We start from the raw sequence: 16850 nt of genomic DNA on the forward strand, positions 1-16850 counted from the left end.
AGAACTGTGGATTTGTATCTGACACAAGCAGATTCTGTGTTTTATATATAAAGGTACGCCGTGAGCCCGCTATCAGTATCCAGTTATTACGGCCAGCAGAGGGAGGATTTATAAAACTGACTAAAACAAAAACTGTCTTTGTTGCCCAAAGCAACCAATCACAGCTCAGCTTTCATTTCTCGTCATGCTCTTACAAAATTTTTCATTTTAGACAGATTTCAGAAATCTGACTAATAATGTATCTTTATGATTTTTATGTTGCAATCTTAATATTGCCAGCAATCATTTCTATAAGGGCTCCCACACACTTGCGTTTTTAGTGCATTGCGTTGCGTTTTTAACATTACAAAGTCCCATTGACAATCGCGTTAACAAAAAACGCAAACACAAGTGTGTGGGAGCCCTAAAACATCCGGACACTACACTGCAGCGACCAGCAGGGTGCGCTGTATGACCTTTAGGAAAGCCAGTGATTGTCCTGTTTCGGGCAGCAGGTGGCGCTGTTGTATAAGGCTCCTGCAGAGCTCTTTCCCTGCTCCACGCCGCAGATTTTACCTCAAGGTTGTATCAGTAGCAGAGACCAGGGAGGTTCCCGCTGATGTGCGCTCTGACGTCATCCTGCTGCTGAGCTGCTTGTTGTGTCGGGCGGAGCGTCGTCATGGAGACTCCCCGGCGTCCCCGGGAGGAGAGAGGAAGCGTCAGTGAGTTGTGTGCTGGAATGATGATGTGATCTGAGAGCCATCATGTCAGGGCCAGAGCGCCCCCCACTGTCTGCAGGAGGAGGAGCGTACAGGAGTGGGAGTCTGCGGGCAGGTAGAGTACAGCGCCGCCTAGCTGCAGTGATGTCACCTGCTTGTCACTGTCATCTCATCCTAATGATGTCACATCTAACCAGCAGCCCCCAAGTCTTCATGCTGCCTGAGGAAGAGTGTGAAATGTCCTCCCCGCCAAAAAATAATCCCCAAAACACACATTTTGCGGCGTTGAAAGCGCCAATACAGAAGATGGCCGACACATTTATGAGGCACTGAGACTGGTGTGAAGTGATCAGAGTAAGGGCGGCCTCACAAGGGGGAAAGCGCAAAAACACAGGCGTTTTTGCGCCCTGAAGAAATGTATCTTGCGTGCCTGTACAAATACCGTGCGTGTATGCGCCAGCGCCGCTAGTTCACACGGGTGGGGGAATCGCCTCGCACTCATTTATATGGCTATTAAGCCAAACGAGGTGCCGTGTTCGCAGGTATGTGCTTCCCGTGTGTACATGTGTGCGCATAGACTCCTATGGGGGCCTTTGGTGCGCAAATGTGCACTAAAATAGAGCTTGTGCAAAAACCGAAAATGAGAATAAACCCAAAGAAAACAACGGGTCCTATTCTCTGCCTATTGTATGGGCAAATATGCCAGCGTGAGGCTGGACTGATAGAGACCCCAGGAGTGTCCCCTTTAGTGGCCCAAAAAGTAATAGTGACCTGCCTTAATGACCCCAGTAGTCATAGTGACTGGGATAGTGGCCCCAGTAGTCATAGTGACTGGGATAGTGGCCCCAGTAGTCATAGTGACTGGGATAGTGGCCCCAGTAGTCATACTGACTGGGATAGTGGCCCCAGTAGTCATAGTGACTGGGATAGTGGCCCCAGTAGTCATAGTGACTGGGATAGTGGCCCCAGTAGTCATAGTGACTGGGATAGTGGCCCCAGTAGTCATAGTGACTGGGATAGTGGCCCCAGTAGTCATAGTGACTGGGATAGTGGCCCCAGTAGTCATAGTGACTGGGATAGTGGCCCTAGTAGTCATAGTGACTGGAATAGTGGCCCCAGTAGTCATAGTGACTGGAATAGTGGCCCTAGTAGTCATAGTGACACCCAAAGTGGCCCCATTAGTAATAATGTAGCCCAAAGCAACCTAGTAATAATAGTGGCACTCATTGTCGCCGTAGAATTATTAGTGACCTTCATAGTGGCCCAAGTATTAATGGTGACCCCCATAGACATCCTAGTAGTAACAGCGACCCCCTAAGTGGCTCCAGTATTATTAGTGTCCCACATAGTAGCCTCAATATTAATAGTGCCCCTAGTAGTGGTCCCTTTAGTGGCCCAAAAAGAAATAGTGACCCCCTTTAATGGCCCCATAGTAATTGTGACTCCATTAGTGGTCCCAGTAGTCTTAGTGACTCTATTAGTGTCCTCAGTATTAATAGTGACCCTAGTAGTAATAGCGTATCCCAATGTAGCCTAGTAATAATAGTGACCCACATAGTGGCCCCAGTATTATTAGTGACCCAAATAGTGGCCCCAGTAGTAATAGTGACCCCTGTACTGGGCACCCATCAGTGCTTTAATTCTCCGCAGCTCCAGTCGGTGGGGCGCTGCGCTGTAATCAGTCTGTGACCCCTGACCTCTCCTCTCGCCGGTGCGTACAGGTCAGTGTATGCGTGCAGGAAGCATATTTGGTATTTCAGCCGCACTTAAGCGGCGCTGCTGATTAGAGCCACCTGATTGGCTCTTCGGCACCACGTGACTACACTGCGTGCACGCGGATTGCCTTAAGCAGCCGTGCACTACACACTACACTTAAGCAGCCGTACGCAGACCCCCTTTCGAGATGTGCACGAGTGCTACTTCACGAGACCCGCTGGGGTTTAGGGTTAGGTTTAGGTTTAGGGTTAGCATGGCTCTTCGTGCACGGCTGCTTAAGTGTAGTGTGTAGTGCACGGCTGCTTAAGGCAATCCGTGTGCACGCAGTGTAGTCATGTGGTGCCGAAGAGCCAATCGGGTGGTTCTAATCAGCAGCGCTGCTTAAGTGCGGCTGAAATACCAAATATGCGTGCAGGAACGCAGACGCCGGGAGGAGAGGTCAGGGGTCACAGACTGATTACAGCGCGGCAACTGCCTGAGTTTGAGCCACAGATTATAGTGTCAGATCCACGTCAGTAAACTATGGCGCGGATCTGCCACTTACGGACGTGTGATTGTAGTAAGAAGACTCTCCATCGTCTCCAGACTGCGGGGCGGGGCGGGGGGGGGGGGGTGTAAGAGCAAATGCCACCGACCGTTCTGTATAATTACAGCCGCCAGCAGGGTGACGGCGATAGTCGGTCTCTTTCAGCTCACCTTAAAGATAGTCGCTGGTTGATCAGAAGTCGCCTGATGTGAAGTCAGAGTCGGTCATTTATGAACAACTTGCGACGAACGCTGCCCGGTCTCTCCCCTCAACCAATGGAACAACCACTAAACAACGATCACTTTGTAGAAGAGCGCCCAAACAGTCATTCTAACGGCTCGCTATACGGATATGTTTAGAAATGGCGCAAATATGGTGGATTTCTGTATCAGAAAACTCCACAGCAAAAACATAGTCAACTACTGCTGCTCCTCTCACCTCACAATCAGCGCCCCTCACTGCAGCGCACATAGCGATTGTCGGGTGAAGGCTGTGGCCAAGCTCTGCAGCCACCAGGGGGCGCTGACAGCGCTATGTATTCCCGGGTGAGGGGGAGCGATGTAGCTATTAAACAGCTGTAGACATGCAGCTGATTCCTGGTCAAAATAAGCCATCAATAGTTGGTCCGCCGCTCGGGGGCTGATCAGCTGTTTGGGTGCCTGCTGGCAGTGCCACAACACAGGGTACAGAGCGGAAGCAGATGGCTCCAACCCGTGTGTGTTGGCCGGTGCTGGTAATTGCAGGTACGGCTCCCATTAGTCTTCAAAATCACATGAGTGCTTTTGCACACATAATTGGCATGCACAACACGCAGTGAATGGAACCCACTGACTTCATTCACATGCAAAGAAAAAAACGCACAGCCGGACCTATTTTCCTGCACATTTGCACACCAAATGTCCCCATAGGAGTAAATAGGGATGCGCAAATGTGTGCTAACTACCCTGGCAGATGCATGAAAAAGAACAGATCTGGAACTTATTAGACTAATTAGCCATTTCAATTGGTGCATATTATTTTGCAGCGCGCAATTAAACATGCCTTGCAGCCGGAAAAAGTGCAGTATAATACGCCGCTGCGTGTGCAAAAAAAGCATCAGTCGTTCCACAAATACACATACGCTCTTGTAAATAAAATAACCTCTCTTCATACAGTGCGGGCGTCAGCTGTTTATAACAGCTGACACCCGCGGGCAATGGCCGCGCGGCTATTAACCATTTAAATGCCCCGAACGATGTTCGGGGGTCCCGCACGGCCCCCCCGCGCATATTAACACATTCTGCCGCAGTTCTACAGCGCGGCCGATTCAGCCAATCAGCTGGCTGGATCGGCATCACGTGACTCCGCGGCGTGCACGCGCATGCACGCGCATTGCCGTGCACAGTATTCCAAGACGTGCCCTACACTACACAGAGCTGACGTGAACGAGGGTCACGTGGTGTGTGCTTTGCCCGCGCTTTCACGAGCTCAGTGCTTTGCCTGCACTTTACATGCACTCGTGTGTGTGCACATAGAGTTCATGATTTGCTAGGTATTTGTAGTGCTTTTGCCCAAGGTGAATATTGCTTTTGGCCAAGTGGATTTTATTGCTTTTGGCCAAGTGGAATTAATTGCTTTTGCCAAAGTGGATTTTATTGCTTTTCGCCAAGTGGAATTAATTGCTTTTGCCAAAGTGGATTTTAGTGCTTTACACAGGACTACTGAAAGCCCAGGTAAGCTGCTGCATCTGCTCATTTTATTGCGCTCTGACTTCCCCAGCGCGCATTGCTGGAGAGGCGGCCAATTCTGCATGCCGCAGCTTTGTCCACGGCCGCGATCCCCACGGCCGCGATCCTCGGCATACCGCTGCTTTGTCCACGGGCGCGGCCAATTCTGCATACCGCTGCTTTGTCCACGGGCGCGGCCAATTCTGCATACCGCTGCTTTGTCCACGGGCGCGGCCAATTCTGCATGCCGCTGCTTTGTCCACGGGCGCGGCCGCAGAATGTGTTAATATGCGCCCCGTACGCATATTAACACATTCTGCCGCAGTTCTACAGCGCGGCCGATTCAGCCAATCAGCTGGCTGGAATCGGCATCACGTGACTCAGCGGCGTGCCCGAGCATTGCCGTGCACGATGAGCTGTGCCCGCGCGTCACGTGGGCTGTGACGTCACCGTGCCTTGCATTTGCCCGCGGATTTTGAACAGTATCGATCTACGGAAGAAGCAAGCAGATGGTTGGAGCCTTTTCCCCAATTTACAAGATGGGAGAGTAAGATTTGTGCTCTACGTGTGGTGAGTACCCACCTGAGATTTGTGCGCTACGCTGTGCGCTACGTGTGGAGACGCGGTCACCTGAGATTTGTGCGCCGTGCGCTACGTGTGGAGACGCGGTCACCTGAGATTTGTGCGCCGTGCGCTACGCTGTGCGCTACGTGTGGAGACGCGGTCACCTGAGATTTGTGCGCCGTGCGCTACGTGTGGAGACGCGGTCACCTGAGATTTGTGCGCCGTGCGCTACGTGTGGAGACGCGGTCACCTGAGATTTGTGCGCCGTGCGCTACGTGTGGAGACGCGGTCACCTGAGATTTGTGCGCCGTGCGCTACGTGTGGAGACGCGGTCACCTGAGATTTGTGCGCCGTGCGCTACGCTGTGCGCTACGTGTGGAGACGCGGTCACCTGAGATTTGTGCGCCGTGCGCTACGTGTGGAGACGCGGTCACCTGAGATTTGTGCGCCGTGCGCTACGCTGTGCGCTACGTGTGGAGACGCAGTCACCTGAGATTTGTGCGCCGTGCGCTACGTGTGGAGACGCGGTCACCTGAGATTTGTGCGCTACGCTGTGCGCTACGTGTGGAGACGCGGTTACCTGAGATTTGTGCGCTGTGCGCTACGTGTGGAGACGCGGTTACCTGAGATTTGTGCGCTGTGCGCTACGTGTGGAGACAACACCCAAGATTTGTGCGCTACGTGTGGTGAGTACGTCACCTGAGATTTGCGCGACGCCACCTGGCGCAACCTGTCTTTTTTTGCAGATTTGTGTGCCTTATTGCAAAATTCCGTGTGGAGAGGATCCTGACGTTTGGATGCGTTTCGAGAAGAATTTCGCTTCGCTCGGACCCCACCTGACATCACTCAGCGAGGTAAGCTGCTGCATCTGCCCAAATTTTCATCGCGTGCATCTGCTGATATGCGCATATTTGGCGCATATTTGCAGGTTTTCGCTTGCATCTGCTGATATGCGCATATTTGGCGCATATTTGCAGGTTTTCGCTTGCATCTGCTGATATGCGCATACTTGGTGCATATTTGCAGGTTTTCTCCTGCATCACCTGATATGTGCATATTTGCAGGTTTTCGCTTGCATCTGCTGATATGCGCATATTTGGCGCATATTTGCAGGTTTTCGCTTGCATCTGCTGATATGCGCATATTTGGCGCATATTTGCAGGTTTTCGCTTGCATCTGCTGATATGCGCATACTTGGTGCATATTTGCAGGTTTTCTCCTGCATCACCTGATATGTGAATATTTGCAGGTTTTCGCTTGCATGTGGTGATATGCTCTCCGTTTTCCACAGGACGACTCGTGTGGAGAGGAACCTGACATTTGGCTGCGTTTTGTACAACGTACGGAACCGGAGATTGGCGTTTTAGGTGCTGATCTCACATTTGCCCCCCGCCTTTTGGAGAGGACGACTCTTCTGGAGAGGAATTTCGCTTCGCTAGGACACCACCTGACGTCACTCGGCAAGGTAAGCTGCTGCATCTGCCAAATTTTTCATTGCTTGCATCTGCTCATATGTACATGCATGCCTGTATGCGTACACGCATGCCTGTATGCGTACATGCATGCATGCCTGTATGCATGCATGCCTGTATGCGTACATGCATGCGTAATGCATGCATGCCTGTATGCGTACATGCGTGCGTGCCTGTGTGCGTACATGCGTATATGCCTGTATGCATGCCTGTATGCGTATATGCGTGCATGCCTGTACGCGTATATGCGTGCATGCCTGTATACGTATATGCGTGCATACCTGTATGCGTATATGCGTGCGTGCCTGTATGCGTATATGCGTGCGTGCCTGTATGCGTATATGCGTGCGTGCCTGTATGCGTATATGCGTGCGTGCCTGTATGCGTACATGCGTGCGTGCCTGTATGCGTGCGTGCCTGTATGCTTATATGCCTGTATGCGTACGTGCGTGCCTGTATGTGTACATGCGTGCGTGCCTGTATGCGTGCGTGCCTGTATGCGTACCTGTGTGCGTGCCTGTATGCGTACATGCGTGTATGCGTATATGCCTGTATGCGTGCCTGTATGCGTACATGCCTGTATGCGTATATGCGTGCATGCCTGTATGCGTGCATGCGTGCGTGCCTGTATGCGTACATGCGTGCGTGCCTGTATGCGTACATGCGTGCGTGCCTGTATGCGTACATGCGTGCGTGCCTGTATGCGTACATGCCTGTATGCGTGCCTGTATGCGTACATGTCTGTATGCGTATATGCGTGCGTGCCTGTATGCGTACATGCGTGCATGCCTGTGTGCGTGCCTGTATGCGTACATGCCTGTATGCGTATATGCGTGCGTGCCTGTATGCGTACGTGCGTGCCTGTATGCGTACATGCCTGTATGTGTATATGCGTGCGTGCCTGTATGCGTACGTGCGTGCCTGTATGCGTGCATGCCTGTATGCGTGCCTGTACGCGTACGTGCGTGTCTGTATGCGTGCGTGCGTGCCTGTATGCGTGTATATGTGCGTGCCTGTATGCTTATATGCCTGTATGCGTGCATGCCTGTATGCGTACATGCATGTATGCTCACCCACTTACTCAGCCACCCCCTCTCTCTCACACACACACTTGCTGTGTTAAATTCGTCTTATTGGCCGAAAGACATTACATTAGATTTGAGCATTTAATTCCTTTTTTTAGCACTCGTACCGGTTCCATCACAATACTGCACCTAAGCTGCACTAACTGAACAAACCTTCGGAGAAACATCCCAATTGTCCAAATACGATGTCTTTATCTATTAAAGTAGGAGTGAAGAAAAGCAGGGACAGTGCAATAACTATGAAAACCCACGGAATTAAGCCAATTGCAGGCAGGGTCAATTTTTTTTCTCTTCCTCGTTATAGGTCAGCTGATACGTTTTGGTCAGAATACTGCACTGTGGTAACCGTTTCCGGTGCTCGCAACCACAGAGAAAAATCACCAGAGAGCCAGAAGTTCCCAGATGTTGGCTCAGGAGGATGCTTAAAAGCTGGAAATGGCCCATCACCTGCTATGGAAGTACATCAGGATCTGATGGAGCAGTACGATGAGGATTGTCAGGTTGCATGTGATGCTGCTCACTGTCCCTCGTTAGTCGGTTCACAGTTTATACACTAAGCTATTTATCCCCTTAGAGAACCAGGCTGTTTGCGCCTTAGTGACAGACCAAAAATTTGGAACTTTACATGTGTCACTTGACATATCATAAGTCCGTAAAGGTTTTGCATATCCAAGTGACTGACATTGTTTTCTTCCCCTTGTTGTACTTCTGTTAGGTAGTAAAAAAGGACTGTTAAAAGTTGTGTATATTTATTAAAATTGCTACTTTGCACAATTTTGAATTTTCATTTTTTCACATTGTCAAATGTCATAAAATAAGTGCAAACATGCTGTACAAATCTGTGCGAACATATAGATTTCCATCTGTTCACTTTACTCTGGATGCACGGTTTAAAACTTTTGTAAATTTATTTTTTCCATTTAGGAGACGTACAAATTTAACATTTCTTTTCAGAATTTAGAGGAACACTTAGGCCTCCTTCCCACGAACGGATTTCCGCCGCGTAATTCGCGGCGAAAATCCGCTGCGTTGCACGCAGCTATTAGGTTCTATTGAACCTAATAGCTCCATGCTCACGATGCGTAATTCCACCGCGGAATTACGCACCGCGATTTCTCCCGTCCTCACCCGCAGCATGCTCTATTTTCTGCGGGTGAGGACGGGCTGTACGCACTGACGGCTTCCATTGCAGTCAATGGAAGCCGTCCATTCACGCTATCTCCCGCTGTAACCAGCGGGAGATAGCGTGAAAAAAACGCTTTCCCGCCCACCGCCGAGCGTCATATGACGCCAAATGACGCGGTCCGGCCGCGTCACGTGACACGGCTGGTGACGCGAGAGCGGTGGGCGGTGACGAGCGGTGACGAGCGGTGACGCGGCGGTGGTGGGCGGGGAAGCGATTTCACGCTATCTCCCGCAGGTAAGTATAGGGGCTCTGGGGGGCGCCGTGACGGGCTTCACAGCGGAATATTACGCTGCGGAGCCCGTCACGCTCGTGGGAAGGAGGCCTATGGCCTCATGTCCACGGGGAAAATCAGGCCCGCTCCGGATTCTCCATGTAGAATCTGCAGCGGGTCCCTCCTGCCCCGCGGACATGAGCGCTGAAAATAGGAATAAATCAGAATTAACTTACCTCTCACACGCTCCGGATACTTCCTTCGCTGCGGCGTCATCTTCTCTCGTCGCGGACGGATCTTCTTTCTTCGGCTCGGCGGATGTGCATGATGACGTCGGTGACGTGCCCCGCACATGCGCCATGCCGAAGCAAAATGATCCGGCCGCGAATGAGAGAAGATGGCGCCGCGGCGAAGAGAAGAACCGGAGCGTGTGAGTAAAATCTGATTTTTGTGTCCCGCGGATCCGGACGGCTTCCATAGGCTTCAATAGAAGCCCGCGGGAGCCGTCCCCGCGGGAGCCCCGCATGAAAATGGAGCATGGTCCAGATTTTTTCATGCTCCATTTTTTTTTAAAATCACATTTATTGACGATCCGCGGGTATTTATCTACCCGCGGGTGGTCAATGCATCCCTATGGGGTGCGGATCCGCGCGCGGGAGAAGAGTTAAAATCCGCTGCAGATTTTAATTCTTATTTTGCCCGTGGACATGAGCCCTTAGTTTTCCTCCACCAATCCAAGTTTGCAAAGGCTGCTAGGTGTCATAATTAAGGATGAGCGAGTACACTCGCTAAGGCACTACTCGTTCAAGTAATGTGCCTTAGACAAGTATCTCCCTGCTTGTCCATAAAGATTCGGGGACCGCCGCGGCTGACAGGTGAGTCGCAGGGGAGAGAGAGATCTCCCCTCCGTTCCTCCCCGCTCTCCCCCGCGGCGGCCCCCAAATCTTTAAGGACGAGCAGGGAGATACTCGTTTAAGGCACATTACTCGAACGAGTAGTGCCTTACCGAGTGTACTCGCTCATCCTTAGTCATAATGATAGATACTTACAAATTACCACATTTTAAAAACTGCACCCCTTAATGTATTCTCTGAGAGGGTCAGGAGTATTTTGACCCCACATTTATTTTTAGGAATTAATGCAATTTAGGAGACCAAATAATATTTAATTTTTAGAAAACATGTCCTTTTCAAGACCTTTTTTTTTCTATATTGCACATCAAAAGGAGGATTGAACCTCCGAAATGGACACCCCTGTTTTGTCTCGTGTTCACAAGTATACACATTGTGGCCCTAATGTTATGTCTGTATGCACCACTGGGCCCAAAAAGAAAGGAGTAGTCAGTGGCTTTCTGAAGAGACTGTTACAATCGTGTGAGCAGATAAAGCAGAGGGCCCACACGATCGTGACCAAAGGAGTGGTAGTCTAGTAGTATACACGCACACAGGGAACACAGGAGAGTCACACAGAATCCAGGCAACCAAGCCTGTGATACAGGGAGGATGACAGTGGCCCTACCTAAGCGGGGACATCAGCCGAGTAAGAGGGCGGCCCAGCGATCTTAAGAACTGGGCCCTAGCAGATCCGAGGAGCCACACCACAGAACAGGAGTCATACACATGCCACATAACAGACACCGCCAACTGCATCAGGAGCAGGACAGGGCACGCCGCCAACTGCATCAGGAGCAGGACAGGGCACGCCGCCAACTGCATCAGGAGCAGGACAGGGCACGCCGCCAACTGCATCAGGAGCAGGACAGGGCACGCCGCCAACTGCATCAGGAGCAGGACAGGGCACGCCGCCAACTGCATCAGGAGCAGGACAGGGCACGCCGCCAACTGCATCAGGAGCAGGACAGGGCACGCCGCCAACTGCATCAGGAGCAGGACAGGGCACGCCGCCAACTGCATCAGGAGCAGGACAGGGCACACCGCCAACTGCATCAGGAGCAGGACAGGGCACACCGCCAACTGCATCAGGACAGGGCACACCGCCAACTGCATCAGGAGCAGGACAGGGCACACCGCCAACTGCAACGTATAGTGAAAACACGACAGACTCCACCCAATTCGGATTTTATAATTTATTGCTAGTGTGGATGTTACAACAAGGTTCATTCCGTTATCTAGACCAAAGGCGGCTGTGTTTATGGCTCTTTTCTGTTTAATGCATTGCAGTAAAATATTGCGCAGTTTTTCAGGATCCTCCGTCATAATTCTTTTAAAGAAAAAGCGTATCTAAAAAAAGGGAGTCACTGGGAAAAAAACAGTTCATAAAAAGAAGGGTTTCAAGATTGCTGAACGTTGAGGGTCTCTTCACTGTCTGCCAGCCTTCCCGTTCTCAAGGACGTCAGATCTGCAGGAAATGACGAGAAAACAGCAGGTTAACAGTCACATCCCACCAGTATTACTGATTCCTAGATCCGCTCAACCCACTTACAATGACCACTACTCCCCCAACCTGGACAGAAGAATTAGACATACATACATACAGGCATGCACGCATGTATACACACAGGCATGCACGCACGCACGCACGCATGTATACACACAGGCATGCACGCACGCACGTATACACACAGGCAGGCACGCACGCACGCACGTATACACACAGGCAGGCACGCCCGCACGCACGTATACACACAGGCATGCACGCCCGCACGTATACATACAGGCATGCACGCATGCGTGCACGCACGTATGCACGCATACACACACGCACGTATACACGCACGCATGCACGCACACACGCACGTATACAGGCACGCATGCACGCACACACGCACGTATACACGCATACAGGCACGCACGCACACAGGCACGCACGCATACAGACACGCACGTACGCGTACAGGCACGCATACAGGCATGCACGCATACAGGCACGCACACAGGCATGCACGCATACAGGCACGCACGCATACAGGCACGCACGCACGTACGCATACAGGCACGCACGCATACAGGCATGTACGCATACAGGCACGCACACAGGCATGCACGCATGTACGCATACAGGCACGCACGCATACAGGCACGCACGCATGTACGCATACAGGCACGCACGCATGCACGCACGCATACACGCATACAGGCACGCACGCATATACGCATACAGGCATGCACGCATATACGCATACAGGCATGCACGCATATACGCATACAGGCATGCACGCATATACGCATACAGGCATGCACGCATACAGGCACGCATACAGGCATGTACGCATACAGGCACGTACGCATACAGGCACGCACGCATACAGGCACGCACGCATACAGGCACGCACGCATGTACGCATACAGGCACGCACGTACGCATACAGGCATGCACGCATACAGGCATATAAGCATACAGGCACGCACGCATACAGGCACGCACGCATGTACGCATACAGGCACGCACGCATATACGCATACAGGCACGCACGCATATACGCATACAGGCACGCACGCATATACGCATACAGGCACGCACGCATATACGCATACAGGCACGCACGCATATACGCATACAGGCACGCACGCATGTACGCATACAGGCATATACGCATACACGCATGTACGCACACAGGCACGCATACAGGCAGGCACGCACGCATGTACGCATACAGGCATGCGTGTACGCATACAGGCATGCGTGTACGCATACAGGCATGCGTGTACGCATACAGGCATGCGTGTGCGCATACAGGCATGCATGTACATATGAGCAGATGCAAGCAATGAAAAATTTGGCAGATGCAGCAGCTTACCTTGCCGAGTGACGTCAGGTGGTGTCCTAGCGAAGCGAAATTCCTCTCCAGAAGAGTCGTCCTCTCCAAAAGGCGGGGGGCAAATGTGAGATCAGCACCTAAAACGCCAATCTCCGGTTCCGTACGTTGTACAAAACGCAGCCAAATGTCAGGTTCCTCTCCACACGAGTCGTCCTGTGGAAAACGGAGAGCATATCACCACATGCAAGCGAAAACCTGCAAATATGCACCAAGTATGCGCATATCAGCAGATGCAAGCGAAAACCTGCAAATATGCGCCAAGTATGCGCATATCAGCAGCTGCAAGCGAAAACCTGCAAATATGCGCCAAGTATGCGCATATCAGCAGATGCAAGCGAAAACCTGCAAATATGCGCCAAATATGCGCATATCAGCAGATGCAAGCGAAAACCTGCAAATATGCGCCAAATATGCGCATATCAGCAGATGCAAGCGAAAACCTGCAAATATGCGCCAAGTATGCGCATATCAGCAGATGCAAGCGAAAACCTGCAAATATGCGCCAAGTATGCGCATATCAGCAGATGCAAGCGAAAACCTGCAAATATGCGCCAAATATGCGCATATCAGCAGATGCAAGCGAAAACCTGCAAATATGCGCCAAATCTGCGCATATCAGCAGATGCACGCGATGAAAATTTGGGCAGATGCAGCAGCTTACCTCGCTGAGTGATGTCAGGTGGGGTCCGAGCGAAGCGAAATTCTTCTCGAAACGCATCCAAACGTCAGGATCCTCTCCACACGTAATTTTGCAATAAGGCACACAAATCTGCAAAAAAAGACAGGTTGCGCCAGGTGGCGTCGCGCAAATCTCAGGTGACGTACTCACCACACGTAGCGCACAAATCTTGGGTGTTGTCTCCACACGTAGCGCACAGCGCACAAATCTCAGGTAACCGAGTCTCCACACGTAGCGCACAGCGTAGCGCACAGCGCACAAATCTCAGGTAACCGCGTCTCCACACGTAGCGCACAGCGTAGCGCACAGCGCACAAATCTCAGGTAACCGCGTCTCCACACGTAGCGCACAGCGTAGCGCACAAATCTCAGGTGACCGCGTCTCCACACGTAGCGCACGGCGCACAAATCTCAGGTGACTGCGTCTCCACACGTAGCGCACAGCGTAGCGCACGGCGCACAAATCTCAGGTGACCGCGTCTCCACACGTAGCGCACGGCGCACAAATCTCAGGTGACCGCGTCTCCACACGTAGCGCACAGCGTAGCGCACGGCGCACAAATCTCAGGTGACCGCGTCTCCACACGTAGCGCACGGCGCACAAATCTCAGGTGACCGCGTCTCCACACGTAGCGCACGGCGCACAAATCTCAGGTGACCGCGTCTCCACACGTAGCGCACGGCGCACAAATCTCAGGTGACCGCGTCTCCACACGTAGCGCACAGCGTAGCGCACAAATCTCAGGTGACCGCGTCTCCACACGTAGCGCACGGCGCACAAATCTCAGGTGACTGCGTCTCCACACGTAGCGCACAGCGTAGCGCACGGCGCACAAATCTCAGGTGACCGCGTCTCCACACGTAGCGCACGGCGCACAAATCTCAGGTGACCGCGTCTCCACACGTAGCGCACAGCGTAGCGCACGGCGCACAAATCTCAGGTGACCGCGTCTCCACACGTAGCGCACGGCGCACAAATCTCAGGTGACCGCGTCTCCACACGTAGCGCACGGCGCACAAATCTCAGGTGACCGCGTCTCCACACGTAGCGCACGGCGCACAAATCTCAGGTGACCGCGTCTCCACACGTAGCGCACAGCGTAGCGCACGGCGCACAAATCTCAGGTGACCGCGTCTCCACACGTAGCGCACGGCGCACAAATCTCAGGTGACCGCGTCTCCACACGTAGCGCACGGCGCACAAATCTCAGGTGACCGCGTCTCCACACGTAGCGCACAGCGTAGCGCACAAATCTCAGGTAACCGCGTCTCCACACGTAGCGCACGGCGCACAAATCTCAGGTAACCGCGTCTCCACACGTAGCGCACGGCGCACAAATCTCAGGTGACCGCGTCTCCACACGTAGCGCACAGCGTAGCGCACGGCGCACAAATCTCAGGTAACCGCGTCTCCACACGTAGCGCACAGCGTAGCGCACGGCGCACAAATCTCAGGTGACCGCGTCTCCACACGTAGCGCACAGCGTAGCGCACAAATCTCAGGTAACCGCGTCTCCACACGTAGCGCACGGCGCACAAATCTCAGGTAACCGCGTCTCCACACGTAGCGCACGGCGCACAAATCTCAGGTGACCGCGTCTCCACACGTAGCGCACAGCGTAGCGCACAGCGCATTAATCTCAGGTAACCGCGTCTCCACACGTAGCGCACAGCGTAGCGCACGGCGCATTAATCTCAGGTAACCGCGTCTCCACACGTAGCGCACAGCGTAGCGCACAGCGCATTAATCTCAGGTAACCGCATCTCCACACGTAGCGCACAGCGTAGCGCACGGCGCATTAATCTCAGGTAACCGCGTCTCCACACGTAGCGCACAGCGTAGCGCACAAATCTCAGGTAACCGCGTCTCCACACGTAGCGCACGGCGCACAAATCTCAGGTGACCGCGTCTCCACACGTAGCGCACAGCGTAGCGCACGGCGCACAAATCTCAGGTAACCGCGTCTCCACACGTAGCGCACAGCGTAGCGCACGGCGCACAAATCTCAGGTAACCGCGTCTCCACACGTAGCGCACAGCGTAGCGCACGGCGCACAAATCTCAGGTAACCGCGTCTCCACACGTAGCGCACAGCGTAGCGCACGGCGCACAAATCTCAGGTAACCGCGTCTCCACACGTAGCGCACAGCGTAGCGCACGGCGCACAAATCTCAGGTAACCGCGTCTCCACATGTAGCGCACAGCGTAGCGCACGGCGCACAAATCTCAGGTAACCGCGTCTCCACACGTAGCGCACAGCGTAGCGCACGGCGCACAAATCTCAGGTGACCGCGTCTCCACACGTAGCGCACAGCGTAGCGCACGGCGCACAAATCTCAGGTGACCGCGTCTCCACACGTAGCGCACGGCGCACAAATCTCAGGTGACCGCGTCTCCACACGTAGCGCACAGCGTAGCGCACGGCGCACAAATCTCAGGTGACCGCGTCTCCACACGTAGCGCACGGCGCACAAATCTCAGGTGACCGCGTCTCCACACGTAGCGCACGGCGCACAAATCTCAGGTAACCGCGTCTCCACACGTAGCGCACGGCGCACAAATCTCAGGTGACCGCGTCTCCACACGTAGCGCACAGCGTAGCGCACGGCGCACAAATCTCAGGTAACCGCGTCTCCACACGTAGCGCACAGCGTAGCGCACGGCGCACAAATCTCAGGTGACCGCGTCTCCACACGTAGCGCACAGCGTAGCGCACAAATCTCAGGTAACCGCGTCTCCACACGTAGCGCACGGCGCACAAATCTCAGGTAACCGCGTCTCCACACGTAGCGCACGGCGCACAAATCTCAGGTGACCGCGTCTCCACACGTAGCGCACAGCGTAGCGCACAGCGCATTAATCTCAGGTAACCGCGTCTCCACACGTAGCGCACAGCGTAGCGCACGGCGCATTAATCTCAGGTAACCGCGTCTCCACACGTAGCGCACAGCGTAGCGCACAGCGCATTAATCTCAGGTAACCGCATCTCCACACGTAGCGCACAGCGTAGCGCACGGCGCATTAATCTCAGGTAACCGCGTCTCCACACGTAGCGCACAGCGTAGCGCACAAATCTCAGGTAACCGCGTCTCCACACGTAGCGCACGGCGCACAAATCTCAGGTGACCGCGTCTCCACACGTAGCGCACAGCGTAGCGCACGGCGCACAAATCTCAGGTAACCGCGTCTCCACACGTAGCGCACAGCGTAGCGCACGGCGCACAAATCTC

The 16850-nt window shown here is 53.2% G+C and overlaps 1 protein-coding gene and 1 long non-coding RNA gene across 7 annotated transcripts in view; both read left to right on the forward strand.

Annotated features, from left to right (window-relative positions):
• LOC136621728 (uncharacterized) overlaps positions 1-16850 on the forward strand; it is a 417340-nt gene that overhangs the window by 185966 nt on the left and 214524 nt on the right. The gene's annotated exons all lie outside the window — the stretch shown is intronic.
• Positions 709-8531, forward strand: LOC136621723 (uncharacterized). 4 transcript variants are annotated; one of them, XR_010791264.1, is made up of 4 exons: positions 709-813; positions 5957-6064; positions 6502-6675; positions 8072-8531. It is a non-coding gene; the product is annotated as an uncharacterized lncRNA (long non-coding RNA). The 4 variants fall into 4 exon arrangements; XR_010791265.1 differs by lacking the exon at positions 709-813 and adding an exon at positions 4634-4652; XR_010791266.1 differs by lacking the exons at positions 709-813; positions 8072-8531 and adding exons at positions 4946-5216; positions 7866-7886.

The sequence above is a fragment of the Eleutherodactylus coqui genome, chromosome 3 (assembly GCF_035609145.1).
Source record: "Eleutherodactylus coqui strain aEleCoq1 chromosome 3, aEleCoq1.hap1, whole genome shotgun sequence".
Classification (NCBI taxonomy): domain Eukaryota; kingdom Metazoa; phylum Chordata; class Amphibia; order Anura; family Eleutherodactylidae; genus Eleutherodactylus; species Eleutherodactylus coqui.